Below are 27,939 nucleotides of genomic sequence, written 5' to 3' on the forward strand. Positions count from 1 at the left end.
GTTAAGGCTATTGTTAGGCCTAGGGATAGAGCTAGGATTAGGGATAAGTTTAGGTGTAGGGCTAGGGATAGAGTTAGAGCTGTGGTTTTATATACATTTTATATATAATATATATGTAGTTATAAATATATATGGTTATATGTGGTTATATATCTATATATAATATATAGAGAGAGCTGTGGTTATATATAATATAGAGTTATAGTTGAAGTTAGGGTCATCATCACTAGGATGAGGCTTAGTCTTTGGTTAGCATGATGGTTAGTTTAAGGCTAGTGTTAGATATAGCATTAAAGTTAGCATCAGGACTATGGTCAAGTTCACACTGAAGACTAGTTTGTTTTAGGGTTAGGCCTAAGCAGAAATATAGGATTAGTGTTGGGGTGAGATTTTAAATTAGTTTAAGATTAGAGTTATATTTAGCTCTATGGTAAATTTTAGAGTTATAGCCAGAGTTAGGACTATGGTTAGAGCTAGTGTGATAGTTAAAGTTAGGACTATGGATAGGTTTTAGGCCAGGGTTAGGGTTAGGGTTAAGGCAGGGTTAGGTTTAAGTGTTGGTATTAGTGTTAGGGTTAGAGTTGGGGCTCAGATTAGGATTAAGGTTAATGCTTGAGTTATTATGGCTAAAGTTAGGGATAGGATTAGTGCTAGTGTTAGAGTTTAGATTGGGTTAAAGCACAATGTTGGGATACAATTAGGATTTTGGCTAAGTATAGAGTTAAGGTAAGGTTATGGTTAAGATGAGGGCCAAATTTAGGGTTAATGCTTTGTCTAGGGATAGATCTAGTATTAGGCTTCAGAATTCGTTTAGATCTAGGATTAGGTTTAGATTTAAGGCTAGGACTAAGGATAGGGCTAGGGCCAGAGTAAGGATTAGGGCTTGGACTAATGTTATAATTTGGTTTATTTTATAAAATTAAAAGCAATAAAGACATAGTAATATGAATAGCAATCATATTTTTTTAAAAAACTTCCTCCTAATAAATCTCATGTTGATTCTAAAACTGAGGTGAAAGACTGGAATTTAGGTGGATCTACAGAACATGGACACAGAGACAGCCCATATCATCCCAAACTGGCTACTGCCTAAAAATAGGTGTTCAATTCCAAGTTTTTAAAGGACTTTTTAAAAATAACCAATGGCCGGCCGGCGCCGTGGCTCACTAGGCTAATCCTTCGCCTTGCGGCACCAGCACACCGGGTTCTAGTCCCCATCAGGGCACCGGATTCTGTCCCGGTTGCCCCTCTTCCAGGCCAGCTCTCTGCTGTGGCCAGGGAGTGCAGTGGAGGATGGCCCAGGTGCTTGGGCCCTGCACCCCATGGGAGACCAGGAGAAGCACTTGGCTCCTGCCATCGGATCAGCGCGGTGCGCAAGCTGCAGCGCGCTAGCTGCGGCAGCCATTGGAGGGTGAACCAATGGCAAAGGAAGACCTTTCTCTCTGTCTCTCTCTCTCTCACTGTCCACTCTGCCTGTCAAAAAAAAAAAAATAACCAATGGCAGAGATATCTAGGTTAACATATCCCAACTATAATTAAACTAAGGAGAGAATTATTTGGTTAATTCCCAAGAAACTTTAGTAAACGGATTTTAGTTGAACTTTCTTAATATTTGCTCTTCATTATAGTAGTTCAGTTATTTCCTTATGTACTATACAACATTTGTTGAACCAGATAAACTGGAAAGATAATATAAGGGCAGTTCAAAAGGTTTGTAGAAAATGGAGTTAAAAGTTTTTTTTTTATTTTGTGAATTTTTTTAATCTATGCAGTTTTCTCAAAATAAACATTACCATGAACTTTTTGAAGCATCCTCATACATCTTAAGATACTCTTCTAGAAAGATAAATTGACCCACTGACTCATGTTACACATCCACAGGAGTGGAGATGCAATCTGTAGGTTGTATCACCTTGATGATTCTGTATGCCTTATACCACACAAAGAAGATCCCTGTATGTCTCTGACAGGATAATATTAATCTTATTCTCCAAGTGGGCACCCAGCATATCACAAAGGTCAGAAAGAAAGCCTCATTCAGTGTTACTGTGTTCACAGAGGATGGCATTTATTCCTTGGGAAGTAGCATCCAGACGATCATGATGGGACATCCCATCCATGAGGTACAGGTCTGCTTCCACACCCTGCAGGATGCTGCTCCCAGAACCAGCACACAGGGTCACAGCTTTGACCCATGATGCTAAGGTCCTTCCTACCCCAAGAGCTAAGTAAATATGAGATAGTTTGAGGTGTCTTTTGATTCACTCAATCATGTTTGCCAGGGCAACAGATTCATCCAGGGTGCATGATCGACCCATTCCAGTATATAGAGCAAAGGCTTCTGCAGTGACAGAATTTCAGTTCTCTGGTAAAATTATCTGTTTTGAGAGAGCTGAGCTACCACCTGCATCAAAGTCTTCTCAGTACAATTCATGGTGATCCATGTTTTTCTCCTCATCAATCCTAGCAAAAAAAGAAGTGACAGGAACACCTTCAACTTCTCTCACTGCAGACACAAATTTGCCCATATCTTGGGTATGGTTAATGTTGAATTGTACTCAGTGGTTCCCTCTACAGGATAGCCATGAGTTTTGGAAGGATATATGTGCAGGCTCCAAGACCTTTGGAAAACTGCTTTTTCAATCCCTGGGGTGCAGCATCATAGGCTGTGTGAAGAGAGTAGATGCCAACTCTGTTCTCCAAAGCCCGGAACACCAGGCGCTCCTTTCAGGACATCCAGGTAATACGCTTCATGTATAGGAAAATAGGTGGAAGGTAGGAAAAGATGAGATCTGCCTTCTTATGCAGAGCCTCCTCCATCACCTACCTGCTCAGTCAAGTCATTGGTCAGGAAGAGTGTATTTATAGTTTGTGGTGGGCTTGGTTCCACCAGCAATCCAATATTGTCCCAACTCTCAGCAGAAGACAGGGATGCAAAGTCATTCAAGGAGGAAATGAGAGTCTTCAGACCCATGAAGGAACAGGAAGAATTGCAGTTCAGAGATTGGATAAACCAGACTGTCATGGGGACCAGGCATAAGCAAGATGACAACATACAGCAATTGGGCAAAACTCAATTTGAGTCCAGGTACATCTCCATAGCCTTTAATCTGTCTTTTTACATTGGATTTTCTTTTCTAAACATCATTTTTCAAGTTGTTGTATATTTGGATTGCAAAACAATTTGTAAGATGAATTTTTAATGTGCATTGCCAAAAATGTTCTGAGTGAAGCTAATTGTCAACTTTATTAAGGAGGATTGCTTTCTGTCCACCTAGTGTAAAAATAAAATCAAGTAATGAAAAAAACGAGATTACAAATTTAAAGGCAAAGAAACAGAAAGATCTGAAATTAGACCTGATAGAAAATGAGGAGTCCAACAAAAATCCCATTATGTTGATTTAACTCATGGCTGGCTTGTACTAATACCATTTACAAATGAAAAAGAATGAATGCTGCAGGTTTCATTTGAAATTAGTCAAGTGTGAGGTATTATTTGAACAGCTACCAAGAAGCATTCAAGATGGAGAAGGAACTATAGTCTAAAGGTCATGGAAGACGTTCATACTGGAAAGAGAAGTGTCTGATTACAGATGGCAAAATCAGGTAGAATTAGAGATTGGGATGAATGGGAGATTAGAGGGAATTAGAGGGAGATTAGATGGGTAATGTTAAGGAGAATGCAAATGGTTTCAGGAGGAAAATACAAGAAACCATCAGTGGAATTCTGATGGAAACAGAGAGCAATTACCAGGGGAAAATCATATATAGTACTTTCAAATATGACAAAGAAAAACATTTAAATGGGCGTTATGCATTTAGTGTACTGGTTATGATGCCTATTTTTTTTTTTTTTTGACAGGCAGAGTTAGACAGTGGGACAGAGAGACAGAGAGAAAGGTCTTCCTCCCATTGATTCACCCCCAAATGGCCACTAGGGTCGTCACACTGTGCCAATCTGAAGCCAGGAGCCAGGTGCTTCCTCCTGGTCTCCCATATGGGTGCAGGCGCCCAAGCACTTGAGCCATCCTCCACTGCCTTCCTGACCTATAGCAGAGAGCTGGACTGGAAGAGGAGCAACAGGGACAGAACTGGCACCCCAACCAGGATTAGAACCTGGAGTACTGGTGCTGCAGGCTGAGGATTAGCCTAGTGAGCTGCGGTGCTGGCCTATGATGCCTATTAAGATACCCTAGTTCTACTTTAGAGTGCCTGGATGTGACTTCCAGAATCAATTAATTAGGCTTCTATCACACCTGTGAGAGACTGGGACTACATTTATGGCTCTTGTATTCAGTCTTGGCCCAGGTCTTGCTGCTGTGGGTGTGGAGGAATGAATTAATGCAAAAAAGTGTTCTCTCTACCTATATGTCTCATTCTACCTAGCTCCCTTTCTCTTGAAGGTAAAAATATTTTTATAGACATGACAAAAGATTCAATTAATGCAATGATTAGGCTCTGACTATAATTTATGTTACTGGTAAGTGTTTCAGGGCTTCAATTAAGACTAATTTGAGTAGGTTAAAATTAAAATGTATAATAGAATGATTTGTCTGAAAATATAACATTAAAAAGTGTCTGTGCAACCTACATTTTAGACTGAGAAAAATGCATGGAGAATTATTTAAGGCCACACAATAGATTCTGTCCTCCATACACTCCTGGTCTTATCTATATATAAGTACAGGCTCCAAAAAGCTATCAAAGATCATATTGTTTTAGCAATTCCAAAATAACCTAAATAACCTGTTTATGTTTATTTTTTTAATTTGAAAGGTAGAGTTAGACAGTGAGAGAGAGAGAGAGAGAGAGAGAGAGAGAGGTCTTCCTTCTGTTGGTTCAGCCACCAAATGGCAGCCTATCCTCATCCTAACTAGCTCAATAGCTAATCCTGTGGTGCTGGCACCCTGGGTTCTAGTCCCAGTCAGGGTGCTGGATTCTGTCCTGGTTGCTCCTCTTCCAGTCCAGCTCCCTGCTGTGGCCCAGGAGTGCAGTGGAGGATGGCCCAAGTTCTTGGGACCTGCACCCACATGGAAGACCAGGAGAAGCACCTGGCTTCGGATCAGCGCAGTGTGCTGGCCACAGCGGCCATTGTGGGGTGAACCAATGGAAAAGGAAGACCTTTCTCTCCGTCTCTCACTGTCTACTCTGCTTGTCAAAAAAAAGAAAGAACTTGACAAGATAGTTGAACAAGAGAATACACTTGCTGTTCAAGTGCACATGTAACACTCTGCAGAAGAACTTTAGCTAGGTCACAAAAGAGCCTAAATAAAATAAAAGGATAGAAATAAAACAATGTTCTATGACCATGGGGATTTATCTTGAATGTCAATAACAGAAGGACATTTGAGAAGTGCACACATATGTGGCAAATAACAACATACTCCTAAACAGAGAGCTATAGAAAATAGATAAAAGTGAAAGTAGAAAATACGAGATGATAGGAAATGAAAATGAAACATGAAAATAGGATGCAGTTAAAACAGGTTATTAATATGATCCCTCTCAATTTCTATAGCTTTATAAGTACCAAAATGGAAAAATGTGATCACATTAACTTTGTTATTCATCATTGTGTAGGGTAATCTGTAAGCAGTTTGTATCCAACAAAAAAAAGTATTAGTTGCATCAGAAGTCCAGCAGAGGGCAGCAAGAAACCACTAAACAGTGAGTTTGATTCTAAACTCATCCTAGAGGCCCCATATGGTGCACATTCTTAATCCACAAGATATAGGTGCTGTGCCTACCCTAAATACAAGAGACTGTGCTAAAGAGGCAACATTGCAGCTTTTGGAAGACTTGGGGCTGTTTCCACATGGAGGAACTTAGCCTGCACATGAGACTGATGCCTTAGGATGTATTGTTCTTATTGCAGTCCAGGATGTTTCTCCCACCCTTTTTTTTTTAACTTTCACTTAATGAGTATAAATTTCCAAAGTACAGCTTATGGATTACAATAGCTCCCCGTCCATAACTTCCCTCCCAACTGCAACCCTCCCCTTTCCCACTCCCTCTCCCCACCATTCACATCAAGATTCATTTTCAATTCTCTTTGTCTACAGAAGATCACTTTAGTATACATTAAGTAAAGATTTCAACAGTTTGCACCCACATAGAAACACAAAGTGAAATATACTGCTTGAGTACTCGTTATAGCATTAAATCACAATGTACAGCACATTAAGGACAGAGATCCTACATGAGGAGTAAATGTACAGTGACTCCTGAGGTCGACTTAACAAATTGACAATCTTGTTTATGGCATCAGTAATCACCCTAGGCTCTTGTCATGAGCTGCCAAGGCTATGAAAGCCTTTTGAGTTCACCGACTCTGATGATATTTAGACAGGGTCATAGTCAAAGTGGAAGTTCTCTCCTCCATTCAGAGAAAGGTACATCCTTCTTTGATGACCCGTTCTTTCCACTGGGATCTCACAGGCGGAGATCTTTCATTTAGTTTTTTTTTTCTCAGAGTGTCTTGGCTTTCTATGCCTGAAATACTCTCATGGGCTTTTCAGCCAGATCCGAATGCCTTAAGGGCTGATTATGAGGCCAGAGTGCTGTTTAGGACATCTGCCATTCTATGGGTCTGCTGTGTATCTCACTTCCCATGTTGGATCATTCTCTCCCTTTTTTATTCTATCAGCTAATATTTGCAGGCACTAGACTTGTTTATGTGATCCCTTTGGCTCTTAGTCCTATCATTATGATCAATTGTGAACGGAAATTGATCACTGGGACTAGTGAGATGGCATTGGTACATGCCACCTTGATGGGATTGAATTGGAATCCCCTGGTATGTTCCTAACTCTACCGTTTGAGGTAAGTCAGCTTGAGCATGTCCCGAATTGCACATCTCTTCCCTCTCTTATTCCCACTCTTATATTTAACAGCAGTCACTTTTCAGTTAAGTTTCAACACTTAAGAATAACTGTGTATTGATTACAGTACTCAACCAAAAGTATTAAGTAGAACAAAAACAAACAAAAAATACTAAGAGGGATAACATATTAAGTTGTTCAACAACAGTCAGGGCAAGGGCTGATCAAGTCACCATTTCTCATAGTGTTCATTTCACTTTAATAGGTTTCCTTTTTGGTGCTCAGTTAGTTGTCACAAATCAGGGAGAACAAGTGGTATTTGTCCCTTTTTTGACTGGCTTTTTTCACTCAGAATAATATTTTCCAAATTCCTAACAGGGATCACTTTTCAGTTAAAATTTATACACCTAAGAATAATTGTGTGCTAATTACAGAGTTCAACCAATAGTACTACAAAAAAAATACTAAAATGGATAAAGTATTACATTGTACATCAACTGTCAGGACAAGAGATGATCAAGTCACTGTTTCTCATAGTGTCCATTTAACTTCAACAAGTTTCCCCTTTGGTGCTCAGTTAGTTGTCGCCCATCAGGGAGAACATATGATGTTTGTCCATTTGGGACTGGCTTAATTCACTCAGCATAATGTTTTCCAGATTCCTCCATCTTGTTGCAAATGAACGGGTTTCATTGTTTCTTACTGCGGTATAGTATTCTAAAGAATACATATCCCATAATTTCTTTATCCAGTCTACTGTTGATGGGCATTTGGGTTGGTTCCAGGTCTTAGCTATTGTGAATTGAGCTGCAATAAATATTAATGTGCAGACAGCTTTTTTGTTTACCAATTTCATTTACTTTGGTTCAATTCCAAGGAGTGGTGTGGCTGGGTTGTATGGTAGGGTTATATTCAGGTTTCTGAGGAATCTCCAGACTGACTTCCATAGTAGCTTAACCAATTTGCATTCCCACCAACAGTGGGTTAGTTTCCCTTTTTCCCCACATCCTCTCCAGCATCTGTTGTTCGAACATTTCTAAATGTGAGCCATTCTCACCGGGGGGAGGTGAAACCTCATTGTGGTGTTGATTTGCCTTTCCCTGATTGCTAGTGATCTTGAACATCTTGAACATGTTTTCATGTGTCTGTTGGCCATTTGGATTTCCTCTTTTGACAAATGTCTATTGAGGTCCTTGGCCCATCTCTTAAGTGGGTTGTTGGTTTTGATGTTGTGGAGTTTCTTGATTTCTTTGTAATTTTGGTTATTAACCCTTTATCAGTTGCATAGTTTGCAAATATTTTTCCCATTCTGTCAGTTTCATCTTCACTTTCCTGACTGTTTCTTTTGCAGTACAGAAACTTCTCAATTTGATGCAATCCCAAATGCCAATTTTGGCTTTGACTGCCTGTGCTTCTGGCGTATTTCCAAGAAGTCTTTGCCAGTACCTACATCTTTCAGAGTTTCTCCAATGTTCTCTAATCATTTGGTGGTGTTGGGTCATAGATTTAAGTCTTTAATCCATGTTGATTGAATTTTTGTGTAAGGTGAAAGGTAGGGGTCTTGCTTCATCCTTCTGCACGTGGAAATCCAATTTTCCCAGCACCATTTATTGAATAGACTGTACTTACTCCAGGGATTGGATTTGGATCCTTGATCAAATATAAGTTGGCTGTACATGTTTGGATTGATTTCTGGTGTTTCTATTCTGTTCCATTGGTCTATCCATCTGTTTCTGTACCAGTACCATGTTGTTTTGATAAAAACTGCCCTGTAGTTTGTCCTGAAATATGGTATTGTGATGCCTCCGGATTTGCTTTTGTTGTACAAGATTGCTTTAGCTATTCGACATCCTGTGCCTCCATAGGCATTTCAGCATCATTTTTTCCAGATCTGAGAAGAAGGTATTCGGTATCTTGATTGGTATTGCATTGAATCTGTAAATTGCTTTTGGGAGAATGGGCATTTTGATGATATTGATTCTTCCAATCCATGAGCATGAAAGAGTTTTTCATTTTTTGGTGCTTGGTTAAGTTTATTCCAAGGTATTTGATTGTTTTTGTAGCTATTGTGAATGGGATTGATCTTAGAAGTTCTTCCTCAGCCGTGGCATTGTCTGTGTATACAAAGGCTGTTGATTTTTGTGCATTATATCCTGCTATTTTGCCGAACTCTTCTATGAGTTCCAGTAGTCTCTTAGTAGAGTTCTTTGGGTCCTCTAAGTAAAGAATCATATCATCTGCAAAGAGGGATAGTTTGACTTCTTCCTTCCCAATTTGTATCCCTTTAATTTCTTTTTCTTGCCTAATAGCTCGGGCTAGAACTTCCAGAACTATATTGAATAGCAGTGGTGAGAGTGGGCATCCCTGTCTGGTACCAGATCTCAGTGGAAATGCTTCCAGCTTTTTGCCATTGAATAGGATGTTGGCTGTGGGTTTTTCATAAATTGCTTTGTTTCTATTGAGGAATGTTCCTTCTATACCCAGTTTGCTTAGAGTTTTCATCATGAAAGGGTGTTGAATCTTATCGAATGCTTTCTCTGCATCTATTGAGATAATCATATGGTTTTTCTTCTGCAGTGTTAATGTGGTGTATCACATTGATTGTTTTTTTTTTTTTGACAGGCAGAGTGGACAGTGAGAGAGAGACAGAGAGAAAGGTCTTCCTTTTGCCGTTGGTTCACCCTCCAATGGCCGCCGCGGCCAGCGCGCTGCGGCCGGCGCACCGCGCTGATCCGATGGCAGGAGCCAGGAGCCAGGTGCTTTTCCTGGTCTCCCATGGGGTGTAGGGCCCAAGCACCTGGGCCATCCTCCACTGCACTCCCGGGCCACAGCAGAGGGCTGGCCTGGAAGAGGGACAACCGGGACAGAATCCGGCGCCCCGACCGGGACTAGAACCTGGTGTGCCGGCGCCGCTAGGCGGAAGATTAGCCTAGTGAGCCGCGGCGCCGGCCTCACATTGATTGTTTTGCGAACATTGAACCATCCCTGCCTACCAGGGATAAATCCCACTTGGTCTGGGTGGATGATCTTTTGGATGTGTTGTTGCATTCTATTGGCGAGAATTTTATTGAGGATTTTTTCATCTATGTTCATCAGGGATATTTGTGATCTTTTGCTGAGGTTTCCTTCATTCACGTTCTTTCACATTGATGACCGTGTTTCTGTGTTTCTGTGTGTAACACATCTTTAAGCATTTTTTGCAGGGCTGGATGAGTGGCGACAAATTCTTTCAGTTTCTGTTTGCTATGAAAAGTCTTTATTTCACCTTCATTCAGAAATGAGAGCTTTGCAGGATATAATATTCTGGGCTGGCAGTTTTTCTCTCTTAGTACCTGGGCTATATCTCGCCATTCCCTCCTAGCTTGTAGGGTTTCTGATGAGAAGTCAGTTGTGAGTCTGATTGGAGATCCTCTGAGAGGAATCTGACATTTCTCTCTTGCACATTTTAGGATCTTTTCTTTATGTTTCACTGTGGAGAGTTTAATTACAGTGTGTCGTGGTGAGGATCTCTTTGGGGCATGTTTATTAGGGGTTCTATGAGCTTCCTGTACTAGGGTGTCTCTGTCCTTCTCCAAACCTGGGAAATTTTCTGCTAGTATCTCACTAAAAAGGCCTTCTAATCCTTTCTCCCTCTCCATGCCTTCAGAAACTCCTAGAACCTGAATGTTGAGTTTTTTAATAGTATCCTGAAGATTCCTGACAATATGTTTTAGATTTCTAATTTCCTCTTCTTTTCTTTGGTCTGACTGTATCCTTTCCTGTTCTCTGTCTTCTGAGTTCGATATTCTTCTGCTTCACCCATTCTGTTTTTAAGGCTCTCTAATGTGTTTGTCATTTGATCTATTGAATTCTTCACTTCATTATGATTTCTCATCACTATCACAGTTTCCTGTTCTACTAGTTGTTTCATTTCATTTTGATTCCTCCTTAATATTTTATTTTCATGAGAGAGATTTTCTATCTTGTCCAGTAAGGATTTCTGTAGTTCAAGAATTTGTTTTTGAGAACTTCTTAATGTTCTTACCAATTTTTTGAGATCTGCTTCTTGCATTTTTTCTATCTCATCATCTTCATAATCTTGAATTGGGGTGTCTATTTCATTTGGGGGCATCATAATGTCTTCCTTGTTCTTGTTACCTTGGTTTTTGCATTTGTTGCTTGGCATATTGGAGATATTCTTTGGTTTCTTCACTGTGATGTTTTTTCTCATTATATTGTGACTCTACATTAAGTGGACTGTCTGCTATTAATGGATCCTTAGAGGCCGTGATGGGTGTGGCCTGAGAGCTCTGTTTTATTCTCCAGGGTTAAGGGTGTGCCAATGGTGACTCACCCAGATTGTTCTCTCACTTGCTCTCTCTCTCTCTCTTTTTTTTTTTTTGACTCTGTTGGGAAGTAATTCCTCACAGCTGAGTGGAATCGAGTGTACTGGGTGTATAAAATCTGGCCCCTATGGGTATTCATCTGCTTACCCCTGGGACCACACAAAGAGTTTATGCAGCCCTCAGTGTGGTCTCAAATTTCTCCGCAGTTTCACCAGGTTGCCAAGGTTACCGAGTTTGTGTACTCCATGAGTTCTCTCACCCCCCCCACAGATTTTCAGTCTCAGTTCATTAGCTCCACACTTTCACTAGGTCTTAACCTTCTGTTTTTTCTCCCAACCAGAGTCAGTTTTTTCTGCTTGGCGAATGCAGGGTGCCACTTTACATACGTAAAATGTCACCTGCTCATTGTCTTGCTCGGCTTAGTATGGTGAGTGGAGAGAGAGGCTAATGTCCGTCCTGATTCCCCTTATTTATTCATTTTTTTTCTCTCCTCCAGTCAGCCTGGTGAACTTTCCTCAGTGGGGCTTCAGGCCTCCTTCCCTGTAGGCTCTTTCTGCCTTTCCCCGCCAATGTGTCAGGTTACTGAGGTTTTTGTGTCACCTCCCCTTCCAGCACTGGCATGCAGACTCTGTGGCTTGGTTCCCACGGCTTAGCTTCCACGCAGTGGGCGACCTTGCTCTCCCTGTAGTTCCTCTGTGTCACATCCACTGTGTCACATCCACTAGATCTGGAAGAGTTTCCTCTGCAATATTTTCCTGAGCCTTTTCCTGAGGCTACAGTAACTCTACTTTTATTAAACTATCTTTTCCCGGCCTATCAGTGCGTGCCCTCTCTATTCCGCCATCTTGGCTCTGCCTATTTCTCCCTTTTAAAAAATTAAAAAAAAACACATAAACACAGAGAGACAAGGGAGAGATAGTGATTTTGCATCAGCTGGAACTGGCCAGGCCAAAGTCAGAAGCTGGTCACTCATTCTGATTTCCCATATTGGTGGCAGAGAGTCAACTGTTGGACTTGCTGCTTCCATGGTTGTGCATGTGCAGGGAGCTTTAACAGAATCAGTACTGGGACTTGACCCCAGACACCACATGTATGGGTCTTTAACTACCATGCCAAGTGCTTATTCCCTGGAAGTTTCTCTTAACTAGCAACAGAGAAGCAATCATTTTCTGAGATGTTCCTGGGTGGCTATTAATTTTTTTCATATAAAGTTTAAGGAAAAGTCATGTATCCATCATTGAGTGTTTTAATTGGATGAAGCTACATCAGGCTGTGTTGTTTTTATATATATCCAGGAGTGTTTGGGAGAAAAAATACTGACACGGATACAGAGATTGGCAGATAATGAAAGTATGATAACAAATTTATCAGAATTTTGCAGCATAGACTTGGGGAGCACTCACTGCTGGTTTAGTCTGAGGAAAGAGGAAAAGATGTGAGCTCCTATACTAATGCCTTCATTAATTCTCTATCACTGACTTTTTAAATCTGGGGAGAGAGTATTGAATAATGGCTCCCTGGAGCCACACTATATTTTTTTTGGTTTATTTTATTTATTTGAAAGAAGTATGGAAAGAGGTAGGGAGATCGATAGAAAGATAGATAGATAGATGTGCCTTCTATCCATTGGTTCACTCCCCAAATAGCCACAATACATGCAGTTGAGTTAATCCAAAGCCAGGGGCTTCTTTTGGGGCTCCTACATCAGTGCAGGGGCACAGGGACTTGGGCCATCCCCCACTACTTTACAAGGTGCATTACCAGGGAGCTGGATTGGAAATGGAGCAGCCAGGACCTGAACTGGCTCCCATTTGGGATGCCGATGCTGCAGGCTGGGGCTTTTACCCAGTGCACCACAGCACAAAGCCCAAATCACTCACTAATTTACAACTTCAAAATAGTTCTAAATGTCTTCAAAAGCAGAGATGTTGAAATTAATATAACCATGCCTGGTGCTGTGGTGTAGTGGTTAAGCCACCACCTGCAGCACTAGCATCCCATATAAAAGAAGTTCAAAAGTGACTTAAATGGGGGCATCCTGGCTGACAGGGAAGAATGAGGTGCCTGATAAAGTTCTCCAGCCCACATCTTTTGGAAGCTTTGAAATCCTTAGCACCAGCCGGAATTGCAGATGCACCACTCTCTCCACTGCTCACTTGCATACCCAGCAGGGGAATGAATTATTTTAAAATTAGAGACAAATAAGATCCATGTGGTTTTGTAAGTGCAGCAGTTCCCTGACTGCACATAGTACCTACGTATTTGTTAATGGCTATTTGGAGAGCTTCTTTCCATGAATTTGTACAGCTTCTTTCTATGAATCTGTGTTTTATAAATTAATTATTGATATTAAAAGTTTAGAAACCTTCACATAATTGTTGGGACTGTTTCCTCACCGCCATGTTATGTGAGGGATAGCAGCTGTGGGCATTTGAGATTCCACAGGATATCGATGGCTCCAGACCTGACCCCGAGTACCAGCATGCTCTGAGTCAGGCAGGAGGCACAGTGGTGGAGCCTTCTGGCATCATGTCCAGTGTCCTTTCTCCCACTCCGGCCTCTTCTCTATCCTGGGCATGTCTGGTTTCAAATACCAGTGTCCAGATTTTCTTAGGAGCCTTGAATCACATAAATAAACACCAAGAGACTACACCTGACTAAACTTCTGGGAGAATCATAGTCTGTTCAGAGGGGAGAGCTGGGCCCATGAAGTTGTTATTGCAAGAGGCTGTTTATCTGATAATTGAGTTATATAAAATCATTGTTTTGTTGTAAATATAACTTTTCATAATTTTATTATGTGTAATGTTCAAACTGACCATTATTATACTCATTTGTGAATAAAGATATTAAAAACTTATAAAAAAAAAAGCTGGTTCATATCCCAGCTGTTACACTTTCAATCCTGCTCCCTGTTAATGCACCTGGAAAAGCAACAGAGGATGACCCAACTGCTTGGGCCTTGCCACACACATGGAAGACCCTGATGAAGCTCCTGACTCCTGCCTTCAGATCTGCCCAGCCCAGGCCATTTTGGCCATTTGGGGAGTGAGCCAGCAGATGGGAGATCTTTCTCTTTATGACTCTCTAGCAGGGTATAAAATCAATGCACAAAAATCAACAGCCTTTGTATACACAGGCAATGCCATGGCTGAGGAAGAACTTCTAAGATCAATTCCATTCACAATAGCTACAAAAACAATCAAATACCTTGGAATAAACTTAACCAAGGACGTTAAAGATCTCTACGATGAAAATTACAAAACCTTAAAGAAAGAAATAGAAGAGGATATCAAAAAATGGAAAAATCTTCCATGCTCATGGATTGGAAGAATCAATATCATCAAAATGCCATTCAAAAAAATCTTTAAAAAATAAGAAAATTTGTCAAGCTAAGATATGTTATTTGTACAGAAACCTTAATGTTTTAACTTCTTACTTTCCTGTATTTATTAAAAGCAAACTTTTAAATAACTTTTAAGATAACTCCTGGGAGTATCTTTTCATTTATGAGGTTTTCCAAATTTTTGGCAAAGAAATGTCAGTTTTCCTTATTTTCAGTAGAGCGAATTATTAGCCTGGGTAGAATTTGTTACAGAAGTTATGTTGCCACTTGGGACACCCACATTACCAAGAGTGCCTAGAATAGAGTCCTGGTTTTTCTCCTAATTCCATCATCCTGTTAATGTGCACCCTTGTGGTTAAAGTACTTAGATTCATGCCATCCATGAGAGAGCCCTAGAATGAGTTCTTGGTGCCTCACTTTGGCCTCACTAAGCTCCAACTATTGTGGGTATTTGGGGACTAAACCCGCAGATGGGTGATCTCTGCTGTCCTCTTCAATCTATCTGGAATCCAAAGAAAAATTAGTTTAAAAATATAAGGGAATGGGATTTGGCATAATGATTGGAACACTCCTTGAGAAGCCTATCTTTTATGTTAGCATGCCTGGGTTCAAGTCCCATCTCTGCCCTTATTGCAGGACATACCTCCAATCTGATTGGTGGTGTTTCTATAGAACTCCTAACCTGTATATACTTGCCCAACACACAGTAAGCCAATCACTGACTTTGGTGTGGTGGAGTAAAGAAGCATTTATTTTAAAGCTCAGAGCAAGGAGCTTAACTCCAGGGCTTCCCAAGAAGTTAGAGGCAAAGATTCTTATAGATTGAATTTAGAGGTGACAGATGCATGTTCAGCTTGTGTCCAAGTTCCTGATTGGTTCGTGGTGCTTTTGACCTTCATCTTATTGATGAAGATGCCATGTTCTTAAGGAAATTTTAATGGTGTTCAGGTGGGCTTCAGTTAATCTGAGAGTTTACATACAGTTGGTAGTTATTTGCTTTTCCCAGACTGGGATATTTCCTTACCTAGATGTGGAACTCCCCTAAATAAACCCATCCAGAACATATTGGCCAGCAGGGTTTTTTCTGTTGGAGAAACCAATCACTTCTGTGTGCAGTGATTAGAGACTTGTCAGGCCAGGTGTGTCACTCCCTCAATTCAGTGAATTATTTTTGGTACAGTATGGGTAAGGATGCCTTCGTCTGAGGGAGACAGAGAAGATGCTTGGTCCTGCTTTTGTTCTATAGGGGTTTTGTTTTAGATGTTTTTATTTTTTGTTATTCCTCCATCCTTAGGGAAAAGGGACAATGACTTGACAGACTGCTTTGTGAAATTTGTGGGGGTAATGTGGAGGTATTTTAAGGATGAAAGGAGAGGAGGTTGTAGGCATTTCTTTTATTTATTAATTTTCTTACTTAATAGTTAACACAGAGAGAGAGAGAGAGAGATCTTCCATATGCTGTGCTGGTTTACTTCCCCAGGTGGCTGCATCAGACGGGGGCACATGTACTTGGGTCATCTTTCTCTGCTTTTTCAAGGCCATTAGCAAGTTGTTGAATGCTCAGTCCCTTATGTAAATTTGCTGGGTGAACCAAATATAAAAGGAGGGGCTGAGAAGCAGTGTTAGGCTTCTGTGCTGGGTGTGTCTAACCTGGGGTCACAGCACTGCCGGAAGGTTGCAGTGACAATGATGGTAGTGGTGATGGGCACCACTCCAAGGGTGAGGCACCAAACCCAGTTCAACTCTGTGTCTGGAAAGCCCAAGAAGAAAGACCAGACACATTGACTAACCTGGAGACAGGGACATCTTTGGAACTGTGCTTTCATTTCAAGTTATTTTTAAAGTATTTCTTGTCTTATTATGGTTATTGGGAAGAAATGGCTTCAAAGATTTTAAGTTTTCCTTCAGTTTTGCATGAACTCTATAGGAAACGGGGCCCTTGAAGGGCTTGGGAATAGCAAGAAGAGATTGAAGACAGACAAGCTTCCTCTCTCTGTGTTTTCTCTCTTCTTCAAAGAAAAGTATTTACCACTCAACTTGTAACAGCTGTAGTCTAGCATTAGCCATCAAGAGAAAAATAACATTAAACAGCTATTGCAGACTACAAACCCTGGTGAAGTCAAGGTGTGGGAGTGGTGGCATTGAGAAGACTGACTAAGACTGACAAGGACTACAGTAAAAACAGCTCTTCTTTCAAGCTGGAAGGGGACACAGGTTCCTTCGTGGATAGAAATGCACAGTACACACCTCTTTTAGGTGCTGCTCACATTTTGTGGAAGTGTGGTAGTTGTGGAGGTAATAGAGTATCTCCTCAGGAATTTTCCTTGCTCAGAATTTTCTACTCTGACTTGATATTTTCCCTTTTTTTCATTTTTGAAGACCTGCCTCCATCCATGAGCTGTACCTTGATCTGTGTGACTGTCCATGTTCTCTACCTGCAGCCATTTGCATGTGTGCAACCTACTGTTTGTCTCCAATTTCTAAGCTGTTAAAGTCATGTTTCTTTTTTTTAAGATTTATTTATTTATTTGAAAGTCAAAGTTACACAGAGAGAGGAGAGGCAGAGAGAGAGGGGTCTTCCATCTGCTGGTTCATTTCCAAGTTGGCTACAATGGCTGGAGCTGTGCCAATCCAAATCCAAGAGCCAAGAGCTTCTTCCAGGTCTCCCAGGTGTGTGCAGGGGCCCAAGGACTTGGGCCATCTTGTACTGCTTTCCCAGGCCATAGCAGAGAGCTGGATCAGAAGTGGGGCAGCCAGAACTCAAACCAGTGTCTTTATGGGATGCTGGCACTGCAGGCAGTGGCTTTACCTGCTACACCACACAACAGCCCCCAAGTTGTGTTTCTTAATCTCCTCTTCTGCTTTGTTCTGGGGGAAGTGGTTATTCATCATTTGCAATCACCTTTCCCCCTCCCATATGCTTTCCTTCATTTGAGATATTTTGACCTTCAGTTTTGTTTGGGAGGGGGAAGGATGATAATTCTAAAGTTTTGGTTTCCCTGTTTTTTTTTCTGTACTATTCTCTGTTGGTTCCCTTATCCCATTGTCTTGTCCATTCTGCCGCTGTGTGGGCTTGGACTATGTGGCAGGGAAGATCTCCCTTCAGAGCTCCAACATGCCTGCAGAGTCTGGAAAGAAATTCAAATCAGAAACATTTCCCGACCTCAGCAGCTGCTATCTTCTTAAAGGGAGCTACCACACCCTTCTTTGCTTGTAAGTGTCCAGGACTAAGCCTGAATGTGTCACCTGCAGTGCCCATCTACAGTGCATTTATGTTTCTCTTTGTTCTGACCAATTTCAATAGGGCCACCTTCATGGACCCAAGCATTTTCCCCTGAGCTGAGGAAGATTTCAAGCTCCCCTTTACAAAGCAGTGGAGATCAAGGGCATCCAGGTGCTCATGAAAGGATGTGCCACCAGCCACTTCTACTATCCTCAGCGTTCCCACACAGTGTCTGTGATAATTGTGTTGAGGAATTTGATCATCCCTGCCCTTGGGTGAACAACTGTATTGGTCACTGGAACTACCATTTTTTCTTCCTCTTCCTCCTTTCCTTGACAGCCCACTCTAAGGGTGTATTTGGCTTTGGCCTCCTTTATGTCCTCTACCACATAGAGGAACTCTCAGGGGTCTGCACACTGTCACAATGACAGTGATGTGTGTGACTGGCCTATTCTTCATCACTGTAGCTGGCCTCACAGTGTTACATGTGGTGCTGGTGGCCTGGGGATGCACAACCAATAAACAAGTTATGGGTAAATTCTGGGGAGGTGTGAACCCCTTCACCATTGGCTGCTGTAACAATGTTGGCCGTGTAATTTGCAATTCCTCAGCACCCAGATATTTGGGAAGACCAGAAAAAGAAGACAATTGTAATCAGACCTCCCTTCCTTCAGCCAGAAGTGTCAGATGTCAGATTACTGTAATGATCATGGATAATGGCATCCAGGGAGAGCTCAGGAGAACTAAGTCTAAGGGAAGCTTGGAAATAACAGAGAGTCAGTCTGCAAATGCCAAACCCCAGCCTCCTCCTACACCAGACCTGAGCAGTTACATGGGACTGCGAACACACCTTAGCCTGGCTACTAATGGAGATAGCAGCCTTTTGGGCAAGGACAGCCCTCCCACACAAACCATGTACAAGTATCAGCCAGGTTATAGTAGCAGCAGTGCATCAGCTGCCCTGCCTCATTCCTCCAGCACCAAGTTAGTCATGAGGACAGTTTGAGGAAGCCAACCTCAACTGCAGAGAGCAGTCATAATCCCAGTTACCACTCAGAGCCCAGCTTAGAACCAGAGAGCTTCTGTTCTCCCACCTTTGGCAAAAGCTTTCACTTCAATCCCCTTTCCAGTGATTCTCGTTCCTCCAGCCTCAAGTCAGCCCAGAGAACAGGTTTTGTGCTGGACCAGTTGCAGTCCATTCATTCAGAGGGCACCACTTCCTCCTCCTATAAGAGCCTGGCCAACCAGACATGCAATGGAAGCCTGCCTTATGACAGCCTGCTCTCTTCTTCAGACAGCCCTGATTTCAAATCAGTACAGGCAGGGCCCGAGGCATACCTGGCTTTAAGCTATACCTCTCCCCTCCTGTCAGCCTGCCTGGCCCAACAATGGGAAGCCGAGGGGCATCCACATTTGGTGCCAACAGGTCCAACATGAGAGCCCTCATCAGTCCGTTATGACAATCTGTGGTGCCATATTGTGGCCTCCCTCCAAGAATGAGAGAAGCTGCTGTGCCAGTCACCCCCTCTCCCAGTCCATGAGTAAGAACCAAGCTTGGGCGACTCAGGCATTCAGTCAACAGCTGGCTCAGGCCATGCCCTCGTACAAGTTTCTTTTCAGATGATTCGAAGAGATCACCATTGGGCAAGACTCCACTTGGAATGCCCAGCTGTCCCACATTTTGGGAAGCCAGAAAGGCTAATGGCCTGGGAACTAGGGTCCCCTGAACCAGGTCCAATCACCCCATATCTGGGCCATTCAACATCTTACAGCAGCCAAAAATCCCTACCTGGTGTCTCTGAGACAGAGGAAGTGGCCTTGCAGCCACTACTGATGCCTAAAGGTGAAGTACAGCTCAAGACCACTCACAGCAAATCCAACAGGCAACCCAAGAGCATAGGCTCAGCCTCCCCTGACCCCACAAGGTGAGGAGTCAAGAAAGTATCAGGAGTGGGTGGTACCAACTATGAGATTATGGTGTGAGCCTTCAGCACCTCCCCTTCCCCTACCTCCTACCCTTTTGGTGCCTTCAACAAAGGGCCCCAGGTGGCCACCTTCCTTCCCTCAAGAGGCTCCCCTTCCCTGCATGGGCATTTTTTAAAACACCGATTCCCAGAGGATGAGTGTTTTATAAAATACAACAGAGGTGGAGAGTTGGGGCCCTGAGGCTGGGGTAGTAACTCCCCCCTTTTACCTTTTAAGACCTTCCTTCCCTAATCCCTGGACCTGACTCAGTGGACATTTGTGCAATTGCTTGCCCAGGAGTGAACCAGATCATGTTTTAAACCAGAAATAATTTTTTATTACTGTTACAGATTCTATTTTTTCCTCTTCTGTGTTACTAGGTATGTGTGTAAATATCAAGGAAATTATATATATCTATCCTGGGATGGAAAAATGAGGGTGGAATATGTAATAAGAAGGAGGATCTTACTGTTCCTGATCCTCAGACCATCAGGAAAAGAGGGGAGGCACCAGTATTCCTTTCCCCCATGGTTCCCTCTCTTCTCTGTTACCGACTAAGGAAGTAGTAGAACCCCCTGTTGGTGCTAAGTGATCGAGAAAGAAACCTGGGGAGAGGTGAGTCTGAGCTCTTGGTTAGAAGAAGAAAGGACTTTTGGAAAGTTAGTTTTCTAGGCTTATTGACATTTAATTTCCCAGGAAAGGGGTCACAGCTCTATGACATTGGTGGTGGTAGGAGGGGGATCAGGAAAAGCATCTGGCCTCATTTGAAACACTATTAGAAACCCCGCCCCCCCCCCCTTCTTGGGAGAGAGGGATTAGGGCGGATTTCTTAAGTGAGCCCCTCAGAGCTTCCCCTAGCCTACAGTTAAGGTGATTTTAAAGTCCAATGACAGGAGAGAAAAATCCAAAATGCAATATTTTTCATCACATGCCAAAAACAGGATAGAGGAAAGGAGTAGCAGGCCTAGGCCCTTCCAGATGTCCCTTGGGAGTTACCCCTCAGCCCACCTTAGTATGGTGCTGGGTAGAGGAGATACCTGGGTTCTAATCTCTAAATAGGGGAGACCCCAGCCTCTTCACAGAGTCCCTTTCAATTTTTTATTCTGATTAGCCATTTTAAACTGACAAATGAGAGAAATCCTGATCTATTGGCAAACAAAAAAAAGTACTTAAGTTTATATTTAGAAACATTTATCTAATTTTCTTTACCTAGTTTATACTTAACAGCAATACCTAGATGTCTTAAGAAACTGAGATACTATATAATTAAAGCTATATTTTTTTAACTACCCCAGAGTCAGTGATTGACTTGCTATGTCTCAGGCAAATGAACCCATTTGAAGTTGCTGTGGCAATTCCTCCAGGCAGTTTTGGGAGTCTTCAAGAGCAGCCTTTTTTTTTTAAAGATTTATTTATTTATTTGAAAGGAAGAGTTACAAAGAGGCAGAGGCAAAGAGAGAGAGAGGTCTTCAACTGGCTGGTTTACCTCCCCCAAATAGTCACAACTGCTGGAACGGGGCCAATCCAAAGCCAGGAGCCAGGAGTTTCTTCTGGGTCTCCCACATGTGTGCAGGTGCCCAAGCACTTGGGCCATCTTCTACTGCCTTCCCAGGCCACAGCAGAGCTGGGTAGGAAGTGGAGCAGTCGAGACTCAAACCAGTGCCCATATGAGATAATGGCAATGCAGGCAGTGGTTTTATCAGCTATGACTCAGTGCCAGCTTCTTAAAGCTATAATTTTGAACAATTTTCCTGTGAAAGAAAACTCAAAAGGCTGATTCTGATTCATTGTACTTAATACACAGAACATAATTTTAACCTTAGTGAAACATCTTCCATTCTCTTTTCATATTTTGGCTGACACTCACTGGCTGCTGGTGTTTTGAATGACCTATGAATAATGGTGTTTGCATGGAAGTTCAGGAGCCTACTGAAGGAAATGATAGAAGGCAGACCTCACTGACAACTCATGAGAAAATATGTAACTATCAACTGCAAACAACTGAGTTCTATTACCAAGAAGCCTCCACCCAGACCATCTGTAGAGTTATAGAGAAAGGGAGAGACAGAGAGAAAGGTATTCCATCTGGTTCACTCCTCAAATGGCCACAACAGCCATAGCTGGGCCAATCCTAAGTCAGGAAAGAATTCCTTCTGGGTATCCCACATGGGTGCAGAGGCCCAAGCACTTGCCAAATCTCTACTGCTTTTCTAGTTCACAGCATAGAGCTGGATCAGAGGAGGAGAAGCCAGGACTAGAAATCATTCCCACGTGGGATGCAGACACCTGAGATAGTAGCTTAGCCCATTACATCACAGCCCAACTCCACTCAGAGATTTTTAAGTGGCCATTACTTATGCAGTCTCAAGGAGGTCAAGCAGTATTATAGTAAAACATCTTTTTCTTTTGTAGTTTCCAAATACAATTTATTAATTTTGCAAAATAAGTGCTAAGGGGCAATAAAAATAGAGCTCTGATCACAATTGCTGTTTAGGCCAGACCTGTAAAAAACCAAGTTAGAAAGAAATTTCTCAGGGCAGAGATCTCTAGCTATAAAAAAAGAGAGCTGTCTTTCTTTTTATTTTATATTTTATTTTATATTTTATTTTATATTTTTTATTTATTTGAAAGTCAGAGTTACAAACAGAGAGAAGAAGAGGCAGAGGGAGAGAGAGCAGTCTTCCATTCACTGGTTCACTCCCCAGTTGGTCATTATAGCCAGAGCTGTGCTGATCTGAAGCCAGGAACCAGGAGCTTCTTCTGGGTCTCCCACACAGGTGCAGGGGCCCAAGGACTTGGGTCATCTGTTACTGCTTTCCTAGGCCAGAGCAGAGAGCTAGATCAGAAGTGGAACAACCAGGACTTGAACCGATGCCCTTATGGGTGCTAGCACTGCAGGCAGTGGTTTTACCTGCTACACCACAACACTGGCCCCAGGGAGAGCTCTCTTAAATGCAGTGTTCCAGGGTCAGCATTGTAGCATAATGGTAAAGTCACCACCTATGGTGTCAGCTACTCCACTTCCAATCCAGCTCTATGCTAATGTGCCTAGGAAAGCAACAGAAAATGATCCATGAATTTGGGTTCCTGAACTCATGTGAGAGAACTGGAAGAAGAATCTCCTGGTACCCAGTTTTGGACCAACCCAGTTCTGGCCATTGTGGCCAACTGGGGTGTGAACCATGAATGGAAATTCTTTCTCTCTGTCTCCCTCTCTCTCTCTGTACCTCTGTCATTCAAATCAATAAATAAATCTTTAAAAAAAGTCCAATAACAGCCGAACAAAATATTAAGAGATATTACCCTGGTAGCACCATGTACAAGTTTGATACTTACCAATACATTTCCCTAGATTTGTTTGAATTTAAATCTGGTTTCTACCACTCTGAAACACCTTTGGCCAGTGACACCAGGTCAACAATTAGTTGCTCAGGTTATTTCTGATTCAAAGAATATTCAGGAAGCAGCAAGGCAGCTCACAGGGGTGATTTGTACCAGGGGCTGGTTTGCCTACTCTGAAGTGTACTCCCTTCATGATTGCTGTAGCTGTCTTTCAAAATAAAATAAATCTTTAAGATAAATTGAAAAATCCAGAGTCATGGAGCAAATGAGCTTTAAGCACCAGAAAAGTGTTGCTTCTAATATAAAAGTATTAGACATTAGGGGCTGGCACTGTGGTGCAGTGGGTTAATGCCATGGCTTGAAGTGCTAGCATCCAATATGAGTGCCAGTTCTAGTCCTGGCTGCTCCACTTCTGATCCAGCTCTCTACTATGGCCTGGGAAAGCAGTAGAAGATGGCCCAAGTCCTTGGGCCCCTGTGTCCATGTGGGAAACCTGGAAGAAGTTCCTGGCTTCTGGCTTCAGGTCGGCACAGCTCTGGCCATTGCAGCCATCTGGAGAGTGAACCATTGGATGGAAGATCTCTCTCTCTGCCTCTCCTCTCTTTGTGTAACTCTGACTTTCAAATAAATAAATAAACCATTTTTAAAAAAGTATTAGACATTAAAGCATGAAATGTAGATATGCAATGTAAGATAATTATAAAAGATATGTATATACTTGCTGACCATTCTAATAAGAGACATAATAAACTCTAAAATAAAGTTACTACAGATTAATGACATTTTAGAGTAATAAAAGGGTCAATCAACCTGGATAAGATTTCAATTCTAGATATGCATGTATCTAACAAAGAAGCCCAACATTAAATGAAAGAAAATGACAAAAATCTAAGAGAAAAGACTGGTCAAGACTAGTGTTAGGAAGGGGCACTGTGGCATAGAGAGTAAAGCCACCACTTGTGGCAACGTTCCAGTCCTGGCAGTTCTAGTGATCCAGCTCCTGGCTAACTCACCTAGGAAAGCAGTGAGGATGGCTGGAGAACTTGGGCCTCTGCACCCACAGGGGTGACCTGGTAGAGTCTCTTGGCTCCTGGCTTTGGATATGCCCAGCTCTTGTCTTTGTAGTCATTTTTAAAAGATTCATTTATTTATTTGAAAGACAGACTTATGGAGAGTCAGACAGAGAGAGAAGTCGTCCATGCGCTGGTTCACTCCCCAGATGGCCACAATGGCTGGAGTTGGATGCAGGGGCCCAAGGACTTGGGCCATCTTCCACTGCTTTCCCAGGCCATAGCAGAGAGCTGAATCAGAAGTGAAGCAGCCACGATTCAAACTGGGATGCTTATGGGATGCTGGCACTGCAGGCAGTGGCTTTACACACTTTACCACAGCACTGGCCAGCTTTGCAGCCATTTTGAAAGAGAATCAGCAGAGGAAGATATCTACCTCTCTCTCTAATTCAGCATTACATATAATAATTTTTTTAAAAAAATTAATATTAGGAGACATAAATATGTCACTTTTAATAATGGACAGAACAGGTTTGCAAAATTTTGGAAAGGATAAAGCAACTTGAATGTGTACTTTTTTTTAATTAGCAAGTCTAAAAACAATGAACAATGTTGCAATTAAAAAGCAAGTGAATTGTAATCTATTTTTATTTGCATTAAACACATACAATGAGCCATGATTAAGAATCTCTCCAAGCTAAAAATCCAACTCAAGAAGGAATTAAATTTTCTTTTTTTACAGATTTTTATTTATTTGAAAGACAGACTTATGGAGAAAGAGAGAGAGGTCTTCTGTTAAATCACTCTCCAATTGGTTACAATGATCAGGGGTATGCCAATCTGAAGCCAGATGCCAGGAGCTTCTTCTGGGTGTCCCACACAGGTACAGGATTTGGACCATATTTCACTGCTTTCCCAGGTGCATTACCAGGAAGCTGGACCAGAAGTGAACAGACAGGACTTGAACTGGTATCCAAATGGGATGCTGGCATCACAAGTGGCATTTTTACCTGCTCTGCTGCAGTGCCAGCCCCTTATATTTTCTTTTTTAACTTCAGTATCTAATGTTTTGATGTTTGGCAGGCCTATTAAGAAGTGACAACTTCTATTCACTCACTGCAAGTCTAGGAACACTTGTGTTCTGTGCTTAATTTGTGATATGCTAATGTTCTCAGTTATAACATGATACCATGAGTACAAATTCTTACTGAACTCACACAGCCACAATGCATAAGAAACCAAAAACACTAATAAAAGTTTTACATTTTAGAGGAATTAATTAGGGGAAAAGGTGAACACTCCACATATATACAAAAGTATATCAAAGCTTAATAAACAATAGAAAGTACAGATATAGTCCAGAACTTAGGTGAAAAACTCAAATACAGAACCAACAATATTTTAAATAAAAACATAAATCCATAAATTTGTTTTATTTATTCAGTATTATGTAACTAATTCTTGATTGCTCTACTTTAGAATTTTAGTGCTTTTTTTTTTAAAGATTTATATATTTATTTGTAAGTCAGAGTTACACACACACACACACAGAGACAGGTCTTCCATCCAATGGTTCACTCCCTAACTGGCCACAACGGCTGGCGCTGGGGCGATCTGAAGCCAAGTGTCAGGACCTTATTACAGGTCTCCCATGCAGGTGCAGGGACCCAAGGACTTGGGCCATCTTCTACTGATTTCTCAGGCCATAGCAAAGAGCTGGATAGGAAGTAGAGCAGCAAGGCCTCAAACTGGTGCCCATATGGGATGCCAGAAGTTCAGGCCATGGCAATAACCCACTGTGCCACAGCACCAGCCTCTTAGTGCTTTCTTTAAAAAGGTTTTTTTTTTCCTTCCGAGCTCTGGAAATTTTTGTAAAAATTAGTCAAAAACTTACTTTTAAGAACATATGGGTCTGGCATTGTGTCTTAACGGGTAAAGGTACTGCCTGCCATGCCTTTATCCTGTACTGGGTGCTGGTTCAAGTCCCAAATGCTCTGCTTCAGATCCAGCTCTCTGCTGTTGCCTGGGAAAGCAGTAGAAGATGGTCCAAATCCTTGGGCCTCTGCACTTGTGTAGGAGACCCAAAAGAAGCTCCTGGCTCCTGGTTTCAGATTGACACAGCTCTGTCCATTCATCTGGGCCATTCATCTGGGAGTGAATCAGCAGATGGAAGACCTTGCTAACTGACTCTGCCTCTCTGTAACTTAGGCCGTATATAAGGACTTTTGAAAGTCTTAATCTTGGGCTGTAGCATAGCAGGTAAAGCCATCTCCTGAAGTTTGGCATCCCTATGGGCTTTGATTTGAATCTCAGCTGCTTCACTTGTGGTTCAGCTCCCTGCTGATATGCCTGGGAAGGCTGTGAAGGATGGTCTAAATGCTTGAGCTCCTACAACCAAGTGGGAGACCCAGAAGAAACTCCTGGATTTGGATCAGCCCAGCTCTGGCCATTGCAGCCATTTGAGGAGTGAACCAGTGGATTGAATGTCTCTCTCTCTCTCTCTCTCTGCCTTTCAAATAAGAGAATTAAATCTTTTTTTTTTTTTAAACCTTCTGGAGTGTGTGTCTTTCTCTCTAACTCTGACTTTCAAATGAGATAAATAAATCTTTTTTAAGAAAAACCTGGTGGAGTGTGTGTCTTTCTAACTCTGACTTTCAAATAAAATAAATAAATATTTTTTAAGCAAAACCTTCTTAAGTGTGTAGACAGTATATACAGTATGTATAATCAACCAGACTCTGACAAATCCAACCAAAAAGTAACCATCATCATTAAGAAATGCTTCCAGGTTTGAATGCTGGCTTTGCCACTGCTTAGCAATATAGCATCTTGGGTAATCTCCATTCTTCTTCATCTGGAAAATGATGACAATAGTAGTATCTAGAGCTGAAGCAGAAATGAAATGGGACAACACATTTTAAAACACTACTAGCCATGTCTAGCATATAATCACTCAATGAATACTATTTTACCATTTTTACTACTACTGTGCTATCAGATTGTATCCAGTAGGCCACACTTGAGTTCCTATACTCTGAGCTTATAAGCCCAATCAACACATCATGCAGCTGCAGAGACTTGATGTCTCCTGTATCCTTCCCTAGAGTGTTCTAGACCTCATATAGGACAATGCATGGGTGAGTGCATGGGAAAGAGTTGCCATTGAGCATACAGCAGTGAGAAGACCTCCTGCCTTACAGAACAGTGGTTTATATAGAACAAAGTAGTCTGAAAGGGCTTGGAGTTGTGAGCTAATGCTGGGCTGATGAGAAAGAGGGAGAGTTTGGACTAGATTTCAGGGTCCTTTGAGATAACAATGTGAGCCTGAAGAGTTTCAGGCTGAGGACTGTGTCCAAAAGTCAAGGCAGGACAGGCCTGGTTAAAGTAGGGTGGAGCTGTATTGGCAAGACAGAAAAACAGGGGCCTGCTTGTTGCTATGTAAGAGGTCAACATGGATCCAAGGCTTTTGTCCTTGCTCCATCACCGTGTATGATAAAGTCAGAACAAAGCATGCTTTGATGAAGGTGATTTCTGGTAGAAATTCTACGATAAAAATGTATTCAATCACAATCTGCTGCAGTTCAGATAGATTTCACTCTTTAGCTAAAGGCATTCATGTTTGGTGCTTTTTAGCTGGGAATCTGAGAAAATGTCCAACCAGGGTAAATGCCATAAGAGTGGCCGTGGACTCTAGTAGAGACAACAGTGTGCACCACCAGTGACAAAGTCCAGCTGTAATTACAGAACTCCAAATCCCCCATGAGGGGCCACACAGTTTTCATCTTTCAAGTTCACAAGGTGTACTTATATTTTGCAAGAACTCTCAGTCAAGCCCCAAGCTATGTGTATGTTTTAAGTAAATATCATTTACTATACCTTTTGCAGGAAAGACAAACAGAAAGTTAGC

General features: G+C 41.9%; 1 long non-coding RNA gene and 2 pseudogenes across 1 annotated transcript in view; 1 reads left to right on the forward strand and 2 right to left on the reverse strand.

Moving 5' to 3' along the window:
* Nucleotides 1–922: 922 nt before the first annotated feature.
* On the reverse strand, nucleotides 923–5,944 carry LOC127490280 (NIF3-like protein 1 pseudogene; annotated as a pseudogene).
* Nucleotides 5,945–14,025: 8,081 nt separating this feature from the next.
* The window catches only part of LOC103346421 (ras GTPase-activating protein 4B), a 121,123-nt gene continuing 107,209 nt past the window's right edge, over nucleotides 14,026–27,939 (reverse strand). Inside the window, exon 8 of the long non-coding RNA XR_011387019.1 lies at nucleotides 14,026–26,918. This is a non-coding gene — a long non-coding RNA (ras GTPase-activating protein 4B). The remainder of the gene's footprint in view (nucleotides 26,919–27,939) is intronic.
* On the forward strand, nucleotides 17,608–19,790 carry LOC138849024 (palmitoyltransferase ZDHHC5 pseudogene; annotated as a pseudogene).

The sequence above is a fragment of the Oryctolagus cuniculus genome, chromosome 3, assembly GCF_964237555.1.
Source record: "Oryctolagus cuniculus chromosome 3, mOryCun1.1, whole genome shotgun sequence".
NCBI classification, from domain to species: Eukaryota; Metazoa; Chordata; class Mammalia; order Lagomorpha; family Leporidae; genus Oryctolagus; species Oryctolagus cuniculus.